This window comes from Echinops telfairi, unplaced genomic scaffold, assembly GCF_000313985.2.
Source record: "Echinops telfairi isolate 266 unplaced genomic scaffold, ASM31398v2 ScPeMD7_31;HRSCAF=116, whole genome shotgun sequence".
In the NCBI taxonomy this organism is placed as follows: domain Eukaryota; kingdom Metazoa; phylum Chordata; class Mammalia; order Afrosoricida; family Tenrecidae; genus Echinops; species Echinops telfairi.
In genome coordinates, this window is record NW_022103928.1 from 60,376,436 (window position 1) to 60,395,078 (window position 18,643).

At 40.0% G+C, this 18,643-nt stretch overlaps 1 long non-coding RNA gene across 1 annotated transcript in view; it reads right to left on the minus strand.

The window, feature by feature from the left end:
* Window positions 1–4,972: 4,972 nt before the first annotated feature.
* The window catches only part of LOC123521650, a 23,737-nt gene continuing 10,066 nt past the window's right edge, over window positions 4,973–18,643 (minus strand). Inside the window, exons 2-3 of the long non-coding RNA XR_006680039.1 lie at window positions 7,087–7,264; window positions 4,973–5,529 (exon numbers count right to left, since the gene is read on the minus strand). This is a non-coding gene — a long non-coding RNA (uncharacterized LOC123521650). The remainder of the gene's footprint in view (window positions 5,530–7,086; window positions 7,265–18,643) is intronic.

Here is an 18,643-nt window from a genome sequence, read left to right on the forward strand (position 1 = left end):
GATGCTTCTGGGTAAACAATGACATTAAAACATTACTACATACATTTGACTAATACAAGACAGTGTACTTGTGCCAGGTGTCTGATGATTAGTAGATGCTGGTATCGATAAATACGAGTAAATCAGTTAAAGCACATTTGCAGATTCATCGACTTGTTTGGCATGAAGAAGCTTGTTAATTTCATGTCTACACATAGACCTTTTAATGTAAATTTTTTTATCATTAAAAAGTGACATTTGTGATACTTATTATTCAACCAACAATGTCAACTATGATTATTTCTCCAGTCAATGTAACACAACCATTTACTCTTTAAGGTACTTAAGTTTTCGTTTCCATTTTGAATACCTTTGGGTTGTTTTTAAGATTTGAAGGAGCATGTCACATTATTAAAAACACAATTGACGTCAGATAATGCCACAATATAGTTTGCATCAAAACACTATTCAAAATTAGTGTCCTTCATTAAGAAACAATCAAGTAAAATTATTGTTGTCGAGTCAGTTCTGACTCATAGTGACCCATTGCTCAACAAAACACTGCCCAGGCCTGCACCATCCTTCACTGCTGCCATATTTGAGCCCCTGCCTGTATCAACCCATCTCGCTGAGGGTCTTCTCCCCTTTGCTGACCATGATGATCTCCAGTGAGTGGTCCCTCCTGTTTACATGTACAAAGTATAAGACAAAGCCTTCCCATCCTACTTTCTAAGCATCCTGGTTCTAGTACCAACACAAAAATTCAAAAGCATCAATTCTTCCGTCCTTTATTCATTGACCAGCGTTCACACGTATATGAAGCAACAAATTATCACGGCTTAGGCCAAGCACAAGTCTTCAAAGTATTTTTGCTGTTTAGTACTTTTAAAAGATCTTTGCATCCAGTTTGCCCAATTCAATAGGCCATTTGGTTTCACAACTACTTCCAAGGGTTTTAATTGTGGATCCAAGTAAAATTAAATCCTTGATAACCTTGATCTTAGAAAAAAAAGCTCACTGCCATCAAGCTGATGTTGGCTCAGCAGCCTTCTAGGGCAGAAGGAACTGCCCCTGTAGCATTCGGAGACTGATTCTTCCACAGGGCTAGAAAGATCTGGCTGGTGGTTCCAAACTGTGGGCTTTTGAACTTAGCAGCCCAACACATAACCACTAGGCCACCAGGACTGTCATTAATGCTATTTATTAGGTAATAATTAGGTACATTATCATCTATAATCTCTAAAAAGATATTACCCAAAATGTTGGTCTAGTGTCTGTAAAAATATAAATATTTGAATATACCATAAACCCACCATACTAGAAAATTCAAGATTAGGCATCATGATCCATTAGCATTGGCATGAACCCTGGTGGCACACTGGTTAAGCTCCTGTGCTTTGCTCCGATAAGGGTTACTGGACAGGGAATGCTGAGGTCTGTTCACTAGAATGCACAGCAAACCACATCCGTGTCCCATGTCACACAGCCTCTGTTCCTGAGAATGGGGGAAAGACTTTACTATGATGAAAACAGTTCTGACCCGATGGACTTCGTTGGGTAGTCATAAAAATGTGGTCTCTGGCCCTCAAGGAGCAATCTGAAAAATGTAGAGGAAATTACCTAATTACAATGGGAAGAAATGAGACATTCAGAATGTTACAATGTTCAAGTGAGGAACCCAATGAAGGGTCAGGGAGGGCATCAGGTAAGGCTAGCGAGTGATTTTTCTAAATTTCCCATCTGACTTATTGTGGATTATGGTCATGCATTTTAAGTCCCTTTTTAGCATTCCTTTCTCTTTCATCCCAGCCCTTGTTAAGCACTGATCCAGTTTTATCTTGAGGGACTTGCCTAGTGCAGATGTCATAAAAGTGGAATTGTGCAGTGGTGCTGTGAAAGGCCCCTTCCTCTCAATGACATTGTCAGTTATAGGCGCCTCTGATTGCGAGCGCTTTGCTACTAATTGCCATACAACTCGCTCAAGTGGTCTCTCTGCCATCAAATTGCTCTGTCCCTACAACCTATAACACATGCTGCAGCTACATCAAGTTCCTTAAGGAATTTCTCCCTCAGGGAAGCACACAGATTTAGTAACACAACTAAGCACAGCAGACGGGAGTTTATGGAAAAGTTGCTCAACCTCACCGAGTCTTACTTTCCTGTTTTATAAAACAGGTTTACAAATTAGGATCAGACTAAACACTGGTGAAGAGGTTAACTCACTACCTAGGTACACAATTGGCAGTCATGGTAGTTCACTTTTCTGATACCCATGTTTCCATTAGCTTAGCCTATTGTATATACTAGAATATATTGTTCTATTTATGACAGTGAACAATACCTTGAAGTCTCGGGTGAGATTGTCACCAAAGGTTAAGATTGAAGAACTAGAGGGGGCAGTGGGGAGGGAGGGGAAACAATGAGCTGATACCAAGGGCTCAGGTAGAAAGTAAATGTTCTGAGGATGATGGCAACAAATGTGCTTGACACGATGGATGTATGGATTGTGGTAAGAGTTGTATGAGCCCCCAATAAAATGATTTGGAAAAAAAAATGATCAAAGAATTAAGACTGAAGACAAACTTGATGGAATCCAGATCCTGGAGGTGGGATTAAGTTACAAAGGGTATGAAATGCCTGTTTAATCTGAGTCAGAACTGACCTGATAGCAGTGGCTTTGCTTTTGGTTTTAACCATGACTCTGCAAATAAAATCAGCCATAAACAGTCTGCACAGTCACAAAGACGTCATACTCCATAGTAACAGTTAAAATAATTCACCAGGTACAACCCTGGCCCCAGTAAAATAGCCCAAAACATCTGATTCTATACTTATGAAATAGTACTTTAGTAGGGAGGCCTAGATAAAGGGTGGTAATAAAGGTCCCAGAGAAGCGTGCCCTCCAATATAAACTAGCAAATAAGCAAGGAATCGTCTACTTGCAAAGCACTGGATTCCCGGGTTTGAGATCTCAGGCCTTACAAAATTAGCACAAGCTGTCCCTACCCTCGAGGCCGATCACTTTCTTAATTCAGGATTAACATCTGAAATAATCCACAACTACAGAACTACACCCAACTTACACTTACAAATCAAGACAGAAAATTCTAAGACTTAACAAAACTTTCAAATTACCCCATGCAGGTACACATACATGTTCAATATACTCAATACATTTCTGCCCTCGAAGCAAAGAAAACAATCTAGCCCAGTGGTTCTCAACCTTCCTATAGCTGTGACCCTTTAATACAATTCCTCATGTTGTGGTGACGCCCCAACCATATTATTTTCTGTCATTTTGCTGTTATGAATTGGGTGACCCCTGTGAAAGGCTTGTCCGACTGCCAAAGGGGTTGCGACCCACAGGTTGAGACCACTGATCTAGTCCTATTTTACAAGGAGATGAGCAGCTGGTTCACTTCTAGTAAAACACGATACCGAAATGGTTGGAAGTGGAAATCCAAGGACAGGCTCACTGGGAGGCAGCTGCTATTTGGACACCACGAGGCATCGTGTTCCTTTAAGGGTGATTCTAGAGATGCTCTATGTAAGGCGCCTTCTGCAGCTAACACCAATTTTACTTACATTGATATAAAATCGACATTAAAAATATTACTGCTGCTATTGACATCGTTGGGTTCCATGAGTCAGTACAACAGAATGAAACCCTGTCTGGTCCTGTGCCATCTTCACAACTGTTCTTGTTAGATCCCATCGTGGCAGCCACTGCTAGTCTTGGAGGGGAAACTGAGATCAAGAAGAAACCCAAAGGCATCACTGAGAAGCATTTCTTTGAAACTGTAATTTCCGAAATACTCTTTTGGTCTGGTAAGTAACTCCAAGTTTTAGTATGTACTCAACGCTCAACTTCACTGGATTCAGCATCTCCTGGTGTGGGATCTCGCAATCCGCATTAAAGAACAACTTAACTCTGACAAGTGAAGGTCTCTGGATGCTACAAGCGACAGCTGGATGGCTCAAACCCACCCACATGGAGCAAACATGGAGCCACACTGAGTCAGAACCAACTTGATAGAAGACAGATCTTAAATACCATTTACCCCTAACATGCCCCACCCCAAAACACCATGTGTATCATGTAACCAAAATTTATTGAAATACTTTTAGCTATATCATCAAAGCATTTGGCATTAAAATGTAAGGCATCCGTATATATACTCGAGTATAAGCTGAGTTCCCCAGCACATTTTAATGACGTTTTTAAAATTAGGGACCTCGGCTGATATTTGGGTCGGCTTATACTCAAGTATATGCAGTTTCTTACATTTCATGAGGATGCAACTTACTTTTATAATTGTTTCCTGTCATTCAGATGTACCCCAAAAATGAAAATTTGGGAAGACTGAAACCTAGGGCTGGGTTTAATATTAGATATAATCCTTTTACACATTAAACATATCACCTTCCATTTATTCCACACTGTTCAGCATAATGAAATCCCACTTTCCTGAAATGGGTCTTCTCTTTTTTTTTTTTTTGAAATGGGTTTTCTCAATCCAATATGTTCCAAATACTTGTTTTCTCAAAATATTGTTTTGGCACTTAGGTATATGGACTTAATACTATAGAATGATGGATTGTTTTAAGATTTGTAAGAGCCCCCCCCCCAAATAAAATGATTTTTAAAAGCCAGAATGCTCCTGAAAAGTAAAATAAGTTCAAGTTTAATCTAGATGTTATATATTTCAGGAGTGTCTCCAATGGTCTCATATGAATTGTAAGTACAAAACTAAAATGATTGCAACCTTAACCATCTGTTTCTCTCTAGGAAAAAGGTTCCAGGAGGTATCCTCAGTTGTTAGCAATAAACCGTAGTCTTGCTCCATAAAATCAGTCCCGGATGAATGTCTCGAGTACACTCGCCTCATCTTTCTCTTCTGTAGTGATTCTAGCTCAGGTCCACAAGAACGAACTAGAAGTTGGGTTTGCTCTGAAAAGTCATTGATGCCTGTCAGAGAAGAAGAGCTCGTACTCTGAGTAAGCACAAAGTTTTATTGAAAACAGCTACTCACATGGGGCATCACAAAGTGAAAGTATGTGGTGCCCTGTCAATCTGGAAAAGGCAGTTTTTATACACAGTTCAGTATGACTAGTACCACGTACGTTTATTAGCGATTCTTCATATTAGTTAACATATATTCTGATTAACAGTTTGGGTAAGCACATTAAGAACATTAAGCACATATTAAGAACATTTTTGTTACATGGGTTTTTTGCACACATTTATGAACTTTTTGTTACATGCTGCTTTGTACATATTTCCTTCAACAACTCAATTCCACGACCCCTCCCGTGTTTGCTCAAGAATTCACGTACACCATTTTTAAAAAAAAGAATCTATTTCCAATACTTCCATGTTGGAATTTTTGTCAGCGCATTCCTCTTTTGATCAAGCTCCCACTAGAGGGTGCAAATCACCAACAATCCAGTATGATTCCTTCCACATAGCTTGTCTTCTTTCTTCAAGATCTTTAGTCAATAAAAATAATTTTCTTCACATTGCAGAGGTAATGCGTCCTGTCTTTAGGGCTATGGTAGCAGGCAAAGCCAAAGAAAGTAAGTCCAGAGAACTAAACAACAGAAGGTTAACACACAATACCCAGGAAAACAGGGTAGGTCCCTCCAGACGAGAGGTGCCCACACTTACTTAGCCTACAGCCCCCCTTCCTAAACAAGTAAGTAAATGAATAATAATACTTCATGTTTACTGCTCCCACTCCGTCCCTAGAAATCTACCTTCTTTAAGTGTACAACAGAAAAATGCTGTGACAAATTTGCATTGATATTTTGAACTACATGTTACAACATAACAAAGAAATGTAAATAAGCCTATCTTGAAGTGTTAAATTATATATATGCAATTGGTTTTCTTTGTTTAAAGATTTGTGACCACAATGAGCCCTTTCACTTAAGTATGATGAAGACAATGCAATCTAAGACTTCTTAATCCAGGATAAACGGTAGTTACCTGCTTTTATATCAGTACTGTTGGTAGTGGTCTTCATATTCAAATGTCAATTCCTAGTTTGCTAGAAATAACTGATAGAAATATCAGTTTTACTTGCAATTTTGGAGATTCTTCTGTGTTTATACTAGAAAATGGCTAACCCCCCACCTAGGGTATATTCATTAAGAATATCTTCAAACTCTCACCTCAAGTCAAAATGGTGAGGTGTTGACAATGGGAAAGGTAAGCATGTCTGTGTCATGTTTTCCTACTGCTGATAAATTTTGTTTATACACCAACATGTAAATAACAGTTTTCATTTTGAATTTCAGTGCATCACCTTGAAGCTATAGATTTGTTTTATTATAATTAAGCGAGCCTGCCAAATAAGCTGTCACTTTTGGAACCAAATCAAGTTATAGTTCATATTGCAGGAACTCTAGCACTGAGTTAAAAGTTAGAAAATTAATCGAGAGCAGCACCTTCTACTAGCCAACAATCTTTTGTATAAATTAACAATTGACTAAATTCTGTTTTCAGTACAAAATTGTCCAATCTGTTAACGAATTGCTTCTGATTTTGTTGATTGCTTTAACAATATTTGCTGCTTTAGTTAGTTTTCTGTCTCAACTTCTGTGCTGTACTACCTGTGAGTCAAGCCAGCCTGTGGATCCTGTTGCTAGAGCATGAGGCTCCTTAGAGACCTGCTTCAAGTTACATTGCTTGAGCTTGAGGCTGATGGATCTTGTCCCTGTGCTTGAATTCAAGATCCCATCAGGACCTGCTTCATTAAGCTTCCTAGCAACTGACTGTTGTTGACTATTGCTGACCCACCCTGCTGTCTGCTGCCTGAGGGCAAACGCTGCCTGCCTTGCCAGAGGGAAGATTCAGTCTGCTTCCTTGACTGTGGATGCGAGGCAAGTGGTAGCCCGTGTTGAAGGACTTCCAGCACAGTAACTGTTGCAACAAAGTGAGCTGAACTGCAGCCTCTATACTATTGTCTGGACTAAATTAGCCGTTATATTCCTTCTTGCTGTATAAACCAATGTCTGGTTTTGTTTCTCTAGAGAACCCTACATAACACAGCATTTCCCCTTCTTTCACAAATTACACATTTACTAAATGCAAGGCTTCCTTACCTGGCAAAGTTGACTTATCAAGCTGTGTAGAGAACCAAGATGTTTTAAAATACTTACATAACGAGTCTTCAAAGCTTGAGTTACGAGACTATATTGTTTATAGGCGAATAAATAAACCCGTAATTCAAATACTCAATACTATGTTGTCTAATTTTTTTCTTAGGTTCAGCCATATTATCTGTAAAAAAAATAAATAAAATTTGTGTTTATTTACCAAAATACAACCATGCAACCAACTCGCTGCCATCGAGTCACTGCTGATTCATAGTGAACATATGACAACAGAAATGTCACTGTGAGCTTCTGAACTCTGATTCTTTAACAGAGTAAGAAAGCCCCATCTCTTCCCATGCAGGGCCTTGTTTCAAACTGTGAACACTGCAGTTATCGTAACCACTACACCAACAGATGTAACAATTTATTCAACAGATACAATTTATATCATTCAAAATACAGAATTTTCTCACCAAAACAAAATATGCCTATGTTATTAGTTTGTGTATGACAAGAGAACTACTAATAAAATGAATAAACTGGGATTCCGCATTAGTTTTATGTATTTGTTATTAAATTGCCATATAGTAAGTTAAATTTACCAAGAAATAATTTAGGAATACATCGTCAATTAAAAATCTGTTGTTTTCATTTCATTTGTCCTTACTTAAATAATTTCCCTTAACACACACCTTTTTACCAATTAACACAAGTGATTTTATAGCCATAAATATTAATGGTTACACTTTTTAATAATTTCATTCATTGTATGAAATTGTAATTGTAATGAAAAATTCAACAAATATATTGACTGTACACTTACGATACCGACACAATCCTGCTATAGTTTTATTAGTAAGCGCTACAAAACACAAAAACATACAGTAGATAAAATGTATAAAAATACTCTAGTGTAAATTGCTGTGTAATTGAAAAACAGCTCCTTATTTCTTTTTATTTTTAAACAACTTATTTTCTATGTGATGTATAAAGATCTACGGTATCAAATACAAAAATTAAAACTAAATATTTCCTGCATTTGCACTGTTAACTGCTGTCACACAATTCAGAATCTAAAATAAATGTTATACATGTCGCCTATTTGTAGTAGTGCAATGTAAACAAGTCATGACAGTGTATTCCTGCAAATGCACACTGGACTGCTCAACAACGAGCGACACTCGCCTGCCAACAATTGCGTGTGGAGACCTGCAGGTGGCCTTGACTACCGACTGGTTATAACTTGCACTTTGTATGTTTATTTAGAAAATAACCACAACTTCAACTCTATTACACAAGGATGAAACACGGACAAATGTTTTATCAAAAATCTTTGTTTATGCTCCTGCTGCCCCTTTGTTTTTATTTACACCCACCAATTGCACCCAAATTACAGCCGCTGGAGGTTCCAGAACCCCTACTGCAGGAAGCACTGGTGTACAAAGTGATGAAGATTTTAAAAATAGAACTCTAAGTAACAATGTTAAGTGCATAACATGGTGGGTATGGTCAGTTTTCTGCTCAAGACTCAGCTTCTTTGAAAGGCAACTACTCTTTACAAGTTTCATTTTGGCTGCAAACATTTGCTAAGCATTTCATACATTTACTTAATCCCGTATTGAGCTTAAAGTCCAGCCTAACACACATCGATCACTTAAAGGTAGTGCTAAAACAAGCAGTAGCATGGGGCCAAGACCACAACCTGACTTTTACCGTCCAGGTCACAGAGGGGAATGAGCACCAACATTCAGTTTAAATGCTGGCGCAAGCTAGAGCTAGCTTATAAAACACTCAACTCATTACCATCGGTTCCAACACATAGTGGCCTTGATGGGATAACGACACTATAACTTTTTCAGGAGTAGAAATCCTCATTTTTCTCCTACAAGATGGCACGTGGTTTTAAACTGCTGAACTTGGAGTTGGCAGCTATGCCACTGACTAATAAACTAATTCCCTTCAGAGAGAAGATGCCACTGAGAAGGGAAAGATAAAGTTAATGGGATGTTCATGTTAGCCAAAATTACTAAGGAAAAAGACTTCAAATATAAAGTAAAACTACTAGTTAAAATAAAAAATAAATAAATAAAATAATTTTTTAAAAAAAAACTACTAGTAATAGCAGCTACAATTATAAAGCAAAGTCCATAAATTTTGGCCAGGTATATGGAATGAGTCTTGTTCCAATGATCATGGGACTGTCTACTTCTGATATCATCTTTCTAGCCCCTGAAGTTGAATTTTTAATTCAACCGAGCCATTTTTAATTGCCAAATGCATCCAGAGTTTGACTTCTAACTTGACAGCACGAGTTTGTGAGAACCAGATACAGTCCTTTCCAGTGATGTACTAAGGAGCCTTGTAAATGATATCTTACCAGTATACCTACCCACTTCTCCCTAATCGGCATGGCGAGAGTCCAAAGACCTCATCATTATGCAAAATAATTGGCATTATCCTAAAATAAGCATATTGGATCACAAAATGGAGGATGACTAAATTATTACAACTGCCAAGCCACCAAGAATTCTAGAACAGGTAAATTGAAATGTAACCGTAACTACCAATCAGCATTACTCTTGCACCTCAGTGTTTACTATGGCTACATATGCCTTGTAGTGGGCAAGGCAGATTTTTACTACTGGCTTAAATATGAAATGCTGGAAAAAACAAGTCTATAATAAGGAGGTATATACAGTCTTTCTGGCATAATGTTAGGCAGATTTTGAGCCTAACTTTTGGGCATCAAACGTTTCCTTAAACTGTGAGTACCAGATTAAAGAATATTTCAGGAATTCTGACTGAAAAGTATTAGAGGCAACAAATCTATCATAGAACTTCCAGTAACTATCTCATATAGAATAAGTTTATGGGATCTGAACGGGGTAGATCTTAAATTGAGCCTCAATCCAGGATTAAATTTAGGGTTTCACAAGCTTAGTTAATTCAGTGTTTATTATACTAATAGTCCAGAAGATTTTTGGGGGTGAAGGGAAGGGGGCAGGGACTGGACACAGGACACAAGAGAATTGTAATCTCTCAAAGATGGGAAGATTCAATAAAATGAATGATTTCACCTGCGAAATGGGTCCTACTAACCACTAGGCTGGCAGTTCAAAATCCATCAGCCACCACTGTGGGAGAAAGACGAGGCTATTTATACTAACGTTTATAATAGCTTAGTTAAGTACCAACACAGGAAAGTTCCTTCATTCCATATTAGGTTAAAGGACATCTTGTTGGGGAGTTTTCACTTTGCTTTTTAAATTTGTAACATTCATTCTTCCAGTGCCCCCCTTTCTTATAGTTGTGGTAGACACCAGCCTTGAGGCCATTAGAAAATGTAACTTTTTCTCTTTTTTTCAGTTATCATTATAGTTGCAACTGGTTGGGGGGTGATACATAGGTCGGTCTTTTGAAACCACCAGCAGCTCCTCGGAAGAAAGAAGACTTGCTAACTCCCAGCGAGTGACAGTCTTAGAATCCCACTTGGACTGTTCTATTCTGCCCCCTAGGGTTGCTAAGAGTCAGACTGACATGATGACGGTGAGGTTTTTCCTTTCTTTTAGTGGGTCTTCAATTTGTTAGCCCGGTTTGTCCTTTTCAAATTCAAGAATCTGGGCAGGTTTATATGGCAAATTTGTGAATTACACAATGGGGGTGCTATTTTTCATCCAACAGACCAAAGATGAGATGTTGAGTTCCAACCTAGCCATGAAAACATCAGTAAAAGCTCCAGATGTGCCAGTAACACATAAGGTAGGACCAGAGTGTCTGGAAATCTTTTGAAGCAATCTGGTTTCATAATCAAACAACCTTCTTTATTCTATGTACAAGAATATATTTTTGGTGAGATATGAAAATACCAACAATCTATAATCTATCAAGGGGCAAGGGTGAGGGAGGGAAGGGGAAAAAAAGAGAGCTGACTCCAAGGGCTCAATAGAAAGTAAATGTCTAGAACAGAATGATGGCAATATATGTACAAGTATGTCTGATACAATTGATATATGAATTGTATGAGTTTTAAGAGCCCCTAATTAAATCTTCTTATAAAAATAAATAAATTTTTGTCCAACCATTATTGGATGAAAGGCTTTGGGAACATCTTGAAGTAATCTCTTACCCATTGCCTGTGCATCCTCAGGCAGGCTGTCTTACTTAAGTTTAAAGCTAAATGATTTGGGGGACCCCGCCGCTCCATTCAAGTCTTCTTACGGTCGGGCTGCAACTTATTTAATGTGACTCTTCTGCCCCAAATCTCTTAACTCCCACCAAACAACCTGGGTCTGATAAGGTGAGTAAGATACTGATATGACTTACCTGTTAACTGAACAGGATTCCCTGATGCTATCCTTCTGCATATAAAATGAGCTCTTTGAGAAGCAGGAGGAGGGATCTCATTACTAGCAGGAGCCGGAGCGGAACACATCCTCTGGACCCAAGATTTCTGCGCAGTAGAACCCATAGGCAGAGCACAGAACAGAGGTGTGTACTTCCCAATTTATGAAACAAGTACAGCCGAGTGCTTCTCTGTAAGAGGCTGGCTTGTGGAGTGAAGTGCCCCTGGCTACATAATTGGGGAAGTAGGGCTTGCTGACCCACAGAAGTAGAGCTACATGCCTTTGGGTTGAGGCTTAAAGGGTCCCTTTGGGCATTTATTAGCTGAACTGAAAGAACTCTGTAACATGTCCTGATAAACAACTACCCTACGCATTTCTCATGGACATTACAACCTGTTAACTTTCTTAATAAACCCTTCAATTATGAATTGTCTGTGGGTTCTGTGTACTTGCAATGGACTTTAGATCCTGAAAGGCTAAGTAGAGAACTCTGAATAAGCAACACTGACTACAGCTGAGCCTCTCCAGGTTGTTATAATAGGATCCAGGGCCTAAGTCTGGGGTCAGCAAACCAACTCTCAAGTCATACAGGGCCTCTTTTGGTATGTGCATGTGACTCTCAAGTAAAACTGAAACATTTTAAGTGATATTATACAGAGAATAGTGATTTCGTTTGTAAAATGTATTTATAACTCTCGAGTAATTTTTAAATTGTTGTGAGAGGCAGGATTGGCTCTTCCATTTCAAGAGTTTGCCAACCTTTGGTGTAGTTGAAACAAATCTGGGAGCCTACCTAGGTTGTAAACTTCCAATTAATGATTTAAACTTCCTTAACAAACTTAGTAGGCTCTTCATGTAATTTTGGAAATCCTTCATACAATGAATGCTATGTAACTCCGAGAGTAAAGGAACATTGGGAGACTCTGCAGCACCCACATGATGCATCTTCCTGAGTAGTTTTGTTTTAGTTGTTTTCTCAGGAAAAAGAAGAAAATGTAAAAGCAGTAATATAAGATGCGTAGAAGGGCAAAGAAGGGTATAAAGAAGAGACTCCCAGCAATGGATCAGAAAGAATTAGGTGCCAATCAAAACAGGCAGCCAATTACCCCCCAAAAAGGCACTGCCATAGTTAATTTCAATTCACGGGTTTCTTTCTGTGCCTGTTTATCTGTATAAGAGCAGACAACTTCACCATTTTCCTGTGTTGTAGCCAGAGGGTTTGAACCACTGACCTTGTGGTTAGCAGACATGACCCCACAAGAGTTCCTTCCACCAAAACCCACTTCTATGGAGCCAATAGGGGGTTTGAAATGACAGTACAATTAGCAGCTAAATGGGTAACCCACTTACTACAGGTAATGACTAAAAAATAAAAACAAACCCACTCTCATCAATTAAATTCACTACCACCGAGTGGATTCCAACAGGGCAGCAGGCAACTGCCCCTGTGGGTTTCCAAGACTGTAGATTTTTAAGTTTTCTTGGCACATAATCCATATATCACACAATTAAATCATTCACTCACATCAAGAAACTGATCTTTACAGCAGTAGAAAACGACATCTTTCTACTGAGGCTCTGGTGGCTTCAAAGTGGTGACCTTGAGGTTAGTAGTCAGACACATAATCTATTACACAGCTAGGCTTCCTGGAGCCTATGAGGAGTTTCAGAGGCTGTAAATCTTGAAAGGAGTAGATAGCTTCATCTTTCTCCTAGAGTGGCTGGTGAGTCTGAACTGCTGATCTTGCTATTAGCAGTCCAAAGCTTACCTGACAGTGCCTGTAGGGTTGTTTCACCCAGCAGCATTTATTTTCCAATATAATGTGCAGAAAAGCTAATTTAGGTAATTGAATAAACCCACAAGATGGGACGCAGATGTAGCAGATTGTATTGAATTAGGCTTTCCCAAGCAGGCAAGATTGTGCCCGCCAAAGGACCGAAGGGCTTGTTCCTTGTAGGCAACGACCCATAGAGGATTGTGATTTTACCTCCAATTTTTCATTTTAATTGCCAAGGACAGTTAAAGCTGACTAGCAAGCACAAAAACAAACAACTTCTTAAATAAAACTTAAAGAGCTAAAATGTGAAGAGGTAGAGCTGAGACTTGAGAGGCTGATTACCTTAACAACGAGTCAGAGTGTGTATAGTGGCGAGCCCAAACAGCCCAGCTGTTCCCAAAACACGAGCCCTTAGCAATTGTTAAGATGTGGAAGGTCGTGCACTTCTAAGTCAAAGAAAATCTTAAAATGTTAGTAATAAGAACCAAGGGTTTATCTTGAATAGGAACTGGAGTTGGACTACAAAGTGAACATACAAAGGTCTCAGCATGACCAATAAAACAATTTTTTAATGAAAAAGTTCATAGGAAAAATATTGTACAATATAGAAAGAGAAATAGAGAACTGTGTGATAATAGTAAGGGATTTCAGCATTAAAAATTCAATTATAGACACAACATCTACAAAAGTCACTACTAAGAACACTGAGAAACAAAATCATAATAAGCTAATTGGGTCTTATAAACTTATGCAGGAGCAGAAAAAAGTGTGTGGAAAATTTCCATTATCTTTTAATCTCCACAAACTTTTTGAAGCCCCTTTATATAGAGAGCATTCTACCCAACACCAGAAGGCAGTCTTCTCCAGCACACATGGGTCACTTAAGAGTAGAAAATAACCCAAAACAGACACAAACCACCAAATATTTAAGACTGAAAACATGCAAAGCTTCTTCTCTGGCTATATTGTTACTAAGTATCAACACAAAACAAAATAATGCATTCAAACTATAATATCATAAAAACTATTACTCATGGAAAATCCCTAAAATCAAGTGAAAATACATCAAAACATTTGGAAAACAGCTAAAGAAATACACAGGAGGACCTAATGTCAGGGGTTTAAGTGGAGAGAAAATGTTTTGAGAATGATGTACAAATGCGCTTTACACAATTGATGTGTGTATGGATTGCGATAACAGTTGTATGAGCCCCTAATAAAATGTTTAAAAAAAAAAAAAGAAATACACAGAAAGAAATTCAAAGTAAAACCACTGGCTGGACTGGTTAAAAAAAAAAAAAAACACCCAGAGGGAAATGCCATATATACTCAAGTCTAAGCCAAGTTTTTCAGCACATTAATGCCATTTTTTGGTGGTAAAATTAGATGGCTCAGTTGATATTTGGGTCGACTTATACTCGAGTATATACGGTAACCGTGAGGTAAAAAACGGAGACATGGAACGAAGATAGAATTCAGATGAGAATCTGAAGTAAAGAACTCCTAGGCAGATTCCACTACCCAACCAGCAGGTCAGGGAAGTTGCACCTGGCAGTGAGGCGGTGGGACATACATAGGGCTCAGTCAAGAAGTACGTGCTGATAGGAGGGCGGGAGGGTGTTAGTGTTGCAGCTGCAGGGTCTGAGTCAGGATGTAGTCTGTGAGAAATCATCTTGTTTTTCTGCAGACCTGCTTCCTGGAATGCTGGGGGAAGGGGCTGCACAATCCAGCAAGTTATCCGTCTTGATAAGAGACTAGGGGAAGGAGCTGCAGAGTCAGGACCTGACCCAAACATTCCAGACTCTTAGTGATAATGGGTGTCCACTTAAGTCTTTACTTCCTGCTGGTATGGGGCGACGAGGGGAGGGGTTAAAAGTCGAAGGTTCAGGGCCTGGGCTGGTTGACAGTTGGGATGAATTAAACGCTGGTTGATTGTCAGGTTGGGGATGTCTCTTATTAGTTCCTGCAAAAATTTAAACACACAGGGAGCTAGAATAATACACAGATTATCAGGGGGAGGGGTATAATCTAGGCCATGACAGGGTATAGAGAGGGGAGTTAGTAGAGCTCAGTTGACACATTTTAATTTCATCGGCCATAGCATGGAGCACTTTAACATTTTGTTCAACTATGCCTCATTCATTAATATAGTAACAGCATTCTTGATTTAAAAACATACATGTCCCTCTTTTTCTGCTGTAAACCAAAGGCTTGGCAGTTTTGCAGGGTGACGTGCTAAGGACGTTAGCTGTCTTTGGAGGGAGGGGAATCATCGGTGGAATATATAATAAGTTGTATTTGTCAATAAAGGTCTGAGCCTGAATAGATTGTCCCATTGTTCCTCCAGACATGGCAGCTGCAGTCAAGGAGGAAGCAAAGCTAAGTCCGACTGGCAGGAATACTGCTCACTTGATTCAAGTGAGTTGGGGAACTACGGTGACTGGGAGGCAAGTGGAGTGGCTGGAGGCATTGAGGCACTTTGTCAGAGTTCCACTGCACCAGAAGGTTCCTTGGGGGGCTTTAAGTGAGCCTGTAACGTTTTTGGTGTAGTTACAGTGTAGATTCTGGCTTTGGATTGTGGATGGCAAATAGCACAGGGGGTAGCTAACAATGTTGTTTTCTGGGACAAATAATGGCATATTAGGAATGGGGGTAGGACAAATATTGCTGATATTACCAGAGGGGAGAAAATTTATTGGGGCAGCAGCCAACAATGGGCACTGGAGGGAGGCAGAGAGAGAACAGTATCAGTTTTTAATCCCAGAAGCATTAGGTTGGCAGCTTTCTGGATCAGTTTTACCCACTGTCAAGGGTGAAGACTGCTGTTCTTTTTTTTGTTAATTGAGTTAGTAACTGAAATTCATTTGTGCCGTATTTCCCTAGCAACTTCATCTAGCTTTTTTGGTGGGTGAGGAACCTGGATATACTACCTATGGATTTTTAGAATGGACATGGGTTTTTTAGAGTATCTGATGGACTTACACAGACCTCCTTCATCACCTTTTCCCCACCTCGGGTCCCAGGGATCCGGAATAAAAATTTTAAACTTTCCTCGACCATTTGTGGTGAAGATATTTGATTTGGTGCCTGTGTGCTATTTACACGAGATGTAAGGGTACCCCTTGTATTCGTCTGGCCACCACTTACAATAACCTTCAACCTGGTCAAAAATGTGTAAGTGCCACTTGATGTTTAGGGTGAGTTCAACTTGTGTGATCTGGGATATGAAACAGAGACCGTCATCAGACTGAATGGAGTTTGGAGGCCAAAGCCCAGAGGATCCTGGGCTTCCCTAAAGTTAGACTTGGTCCTTACGGAGAGGAGGTGAGTAAAGTTAAATTGGATGCAAACTATTTTCCAGCACCCACCCTGGTGACAGTGTGCTTTGCTGATAACATGGGTTTGGCCCGATAGGCTTCCTGGACAACAAATTGCCACACTTAAGACCCTGGACTTGGTGGGGTTTGAGTTGGGCAAGGAAAAGGTAAGTTCCCAGCTTGGTACCACGGGTCTCTCTGGTTATATTAGGCATGAGAAACAGAAGGCTTCCTAGTAAAGCGTAGGGTAGCAGGCCCCCAACTTGGGTTGAACACTGGGCATGATTCATGCTGGGGGCTAGCTTTGCTCTGGTGAGATGATGCCAGTTGGGGTCACTGAAGACGTTAACTACACTGAGGATGGTGAGGATGGCAGTGTATGGTCCTGTCCACTTAGGCTGTAAGGGTTGAGGAAGAAGTTCTTTGAGCAGGACAGTCTCCTGGGCTGATGACTGGCGAGTCAGGTCCTGTAGGGTCTGTGGTGGGAAGACACTTGTCTGTGTGCTCCTGGAGCAGTTTCCTTAAAAGAGAAAGGGTAAATAGTTTGCTAGTGGTGGTGTTTGGATTGGTAGGTTGTGATTAATCAGAAAGGGACTGCCGTACAGTAGCTCATAGCGGCTTAAAGGACAGGGAGCAAGGGGTGGCCCAAATTCGAGTTAAGGTGAGAGGGAGATATACCCATAAGCAACGAAGTTCTAGGGACAGTTTTGAGAGATGACTTTTTATAATTTCATCAATTTTCTCAAATTTTCCAGAGGACTGAGGCCTATACGGAATATGTAAGTGCCACTTGATGTTTAGGGTGAGTGCAACTTGTGTGATCTGGGATATGAAACAGAGACCGTCATCAGACTGAATGGAGTTTGGAGGCCAAAGCTGGTAATGACTTGGGTTCGTAATGTGTCTGTGACCCTATCTGCTGTTTCTCGCTTGATGGGGAAAGCTTCGGCCCGTCCTTTGAAGTTACCTACTCATGTGAAGATGAATTTAAAACGTTTGTGGCTACGCATATGAGTGAAGTCAATTTGCCAGTCTTGGCCGGGCAGAAAGCCACACAGTTGGTGTGGGGAGATCTTTGGTTTAAGGGCTGCTTGAGTATTAGTGGCTTTGCACACGGAACAGGAGCTTACATTTTGGATAAACTGGGTCATTTTGGGGTGGTAAAATATTGGTTGTAGGAACTGGGAGGCCCTATGTGTAAGGAGGAATGCTATTTGGTGTATCAGGTCCTCGGATTCTTGTGTTGGTAACACTACCTGACTGTGAAGAACTACCGTGTTTCCCCAAAAGACATCCCCCGAAAATAAGACCTACTTACAGTTTTGCCTCAGACTGAAATATAAGGCATCTGACTGAAAAGAAGGCCGCCCAAAGATACTGTAACTCTGGACCGTAGCAGCGGACGCCACCAACACAGGTCAGTTTGCTGCAGCGCAGCCAGAGCAGACAGGAAGTGCGAGGTCTCTTTTAATAAAACAATAACCAATATATGTGAACCGTATTCTTCTTCATGGAAAATTAAGACATCCCCTGAAAATAAGACCTAGCGTATCTTTGGGAGCAATAATTAATATAAGACACGGTCTTATTGTTGGGGAAACAGGGTATCCACCATTCAGGGGTTTTCGTTCCTCCCTTCTGGGTCAGGGTGGCTCTTTCCTGGAGTGTGTAAGAGGGTTGCAACTCAGGGATGGTAAAGTAGAGATTTGGAGGTGGGTTAGTAGAGTTGATAGTTAGGTTCCTGGCAGTACTATCTGCTTTGTTGTTGCCCTGTGTTACAAGAGAGTTACCAGTGTGGTGTCCCTTACAGTGGATAATAGCTAGTTGGTAGCTGAAGGGCTTGTAAAAGATTAGTTATTCAGTGATCCAAATTGGTGGGGAGGTGGGTGTGGGAGACCTGGTAGGGCATGATCAAGGGTAAAGTAACCAAGAGGAATTGCTGAAATCCTAGTGGGGACTGAGCATGATAATGGGACAGGAGGAAAATCAAGGGAAATAGAGGAAAGAGCTGGGAAGCAAAGGGCACTTACAGAGGTCTAGGTAAAGATATGTACATATGCAAATATATCTATATGAGGAAGGGGAAATAGATCTATGTGCCTATATTTATAGGTTTAGTATTAAG